Source organism: Hemiscyllium ocellatum, chromosome 5 (assembly GCF_020745735.1).
Source record: "Hemiscyllium ocellatum isolate sHemOce1 chromosome 5, sHemOce1.pat.X.cur, whole genome shotgun sequence".
In the NCBI taxonomy this organism is placed as follows: Eukaryota; Metazoa; Chordata; class Chondrichthyes; order Orectolobiformes; family Hemiscylliidae; genus Hemiscyllium; species Hemiscyllium ocellatum.
In genome coordinates, this window is record NC_083405.1 from 6,525,047 (window position 1) to 6,527,910 (window position 2,864).

At 45.0% G+C, this 2,864-nt stretch overlaps 1 non-coding gene across 1 annotated transcript; it reads left to right on the plus strand.

The window, feature by feature from the left end:
• The first annotated feature begins 603 nt into the window (after positions 1-603).
• On the plus strand, positions 604-686 carry trnal-cag (transfer RNA leucine (anticodon CAG)). The gene has a single exon. It is a non-coding gene; the product is annotated as a tRNA-Leu (tRNA).
• Positions 687-2,864: the final 2,178 nt, after the last annotated feature.

Genomic DNA, 2,864 nt, shown 5'->3' on the forward strand with positions numbered 1-2,864 from the left:
GGAACCTCTGGACTTGTGCTTTCACAACGTCGCTAGTATTAAGGTGCGTCCTGAGATCTAAGCCGTGTTGGAACTGAAACGGAGGAATCGACAGAAAGGCTACAGAATGACATCGCATCCTTTTGGTTTTCTTTAAATCACTGACGAGCAGGAAAATGTAAACGGGGAGAGCGAGTGGGAAAGTGAGGCAGTTGCAGCTCTGGTGAAATTCCTTCTTTGTGAGTCACTCAGCAACAAGAGGCATGAACGTGACTCGTGCGTGAGAGCTCTTCACAACGAGAACGAAAAACACTCAAGGTCAGTTAGCACCTCTCCCCGAGTGGGGGTTGGGTGAATAGTAACTTCTGTTACTGTGTTCAGAAACTGCCTTTTAGATTGACATGAACAGAAACTGCATTACTAGTTAGCACCATGAAGTTTAGCAATATTTATTGAGTCGCTTCTCATCGATTTCCACACAGGTTTCCAACTCAGTTGATATCCATGTGGCTCATGTCCAGATGTGAACATCTCTGCAGTAAATTGCACGGTTAAGGTAAAAGGCAAGGAAAGTGGCATCTCGTGGCTAGCTGGTGGTGTGGCTGGCTGGGGGTGCCAGCGGCTGGTAGTGTGGCCGAGCGGTCTTAAGGCGCTGGATTCAGGTTCCAGTCTCGAAAGGGGCGTGTGTTCGAATCCCACCACTGCCTTTTCTGCTGATCAACTCCCCTGTCGCAGCTTGTGAAGCAAAAATAAAATTGGTTAGATTCTTGGGGAATTGACTGTGGTGTGAGAACGTGTTGAATATTATGAAGGTTCTCTGCTGTTATAGTGGTGTTCGCCTTTCGTGCTGAAAATCCGAAGTAGTGCAACTGTTGCTTTACGTTCCAAGCAAGTTGAGACTGTTATTTCATCTCTGTTGTGAAACAATGTCTTGTGGTGAGTCCATTCACCGTTATTTGGCTTTACGGCGAATGGAAAATTCGTTCCAATGCATTTGTTATTGAACTTCTCCTATTTCCTTTATTTCCATCCTAGAGACATCGGAAGGGTAAGGTAATCTAATAAAGACTGTGATTGATGAAATTCACTTTTTTATGGCCCCTACTTATTATATTCTTTCTTTCTCTCTTTTCAGCATTGCCTGGGAAGTGGTGGTGCACTAAGGCTGCAGTATGTTTGAAAGAATAGTCTGGAATTGCCCTGTTGTTAGTTGTGAGATTATTTTATGCCTCATGCCCTCGGACTGTCTCACATTTAGCATTCATGCTTCGCTGTGTCTCAACATGCATTAGGTATGCCAGTTTTGTTTGTGTTCCGTGTTAAATGCTTTCTGTTTGAGATTCGCTCAATACATTACGAGTTAACAGAATTTCTGAGGAAACTTGCAGCACCAAAAATCCTCAACTGAGGATCTGGGAAAATTGCACGAAGTATGGTCTCTCAAAGCAAAAGTAAGGAAGTCGGTCATTTCTGCAGTGTGTCACAATACTACCTTTCCCGTGAGCAGTCGAACAGACTAAATGATTGTGCCACAGACTGCGAAAGCAAGCTCCGCTAAATAGTAATCCTTTAAAACCGGTGCACGCAACACAAGGTTATTGGGGTACACCGCGTGAAAACAGATACTTCGGTGTATCTCATCCATGCTCACCGCACAGCCAAAATTAAACAAGTCCCGTTCCTCAGCATATGGCCTCAATCCCTCTGAACCCATCCTATCAGTTTCTGGTGCAATTATTGCAATTTTCTGAGTGCAATAGCCTCCTTCACTTCCTCTGGTCGCTCATTCCATACACGCACACCCTTGTGTGTGGGAAATGTGCCTCAGGCCCTTTGTCAATTTCAGACCACTCACCTTAAACCTATGCTCTCGAGTTTCCAACTCATCCCAGCTTGGGTAAAACCCGTAAATGCTCAGTTCACAACCCTTCCATAAAATCATTTCGCTGCCGTGACGCTGTCTGGAAAATTGTCCCAGCCTATTCCACCTCACTCTACAGTCCAAACATTGACGACATCCTTGTCTATATTTTGTCACCAATTTCACGTCCCTCTTTTTTTGTTAACTTTTTCAGGATGTCAATTACCCTGGACAAAAATGAGCTATTGGAAAAAGAAAGGTGAAACGGAAAATGTCTTCAACATTCAGTGCTGGACGCCACAGCGCCGCAGCGCGTCCGCCTGCAGCTTGTTTCTGTAGTGTAGCGGTCATCACATTCGCCTCACACGCCACAGGTCTCTAATTCGAAACTGGGCGGAAACTGCGTTGTCCTGCAAGTGCAGCCTTTTACATGGACTTTCCTGTTTGCTTTCACTTCTGCAAAACCTGCCTTCGAAATTGCTCGAACAAATCTGCTCTCTTCGTGAAATGTAATGCAATTCCATTAAATTAGTTTGCAAAGAATTGTAAAGTTTTTTCTCCAACCTGGGTCTGATTAAATGACATTCTGCTTCAGAGTGTAGTTACCACGTTCTGAATCTTCCACAAAAAGCAGTACCGCGTTTGCATTCCTTGTGCAGGCGGGACGGTTCAAAGACAGGGAAGAAGCTGATGCGCTGGTGTCACAGGACACCACGGATTCCTGAACTAGTCTGTCTGTCAAAAGTAGCCCAAGTCGTCTCTGAAAGGCCTCATTTGGAAGCTGTCTGTCGTTATTCAAGGTGCGAGAATTGGTACCAGAGATGCTGAATCATGGTTTGGATCAGTTCGCACGTTAGTGACTCATTCAATCAGCAACAGCAATGAAAGAAATTACACTCTCAGAGGAACCTCTGGACTTGTGCTTTCATAACGTCGCTAGTATTAAGGTGCGTCCCGAGATCTAAGCCGTGTTGGAACTGAAACGGAGGAATCGACAGAGAGGCTACAGAATGACATCGCATCC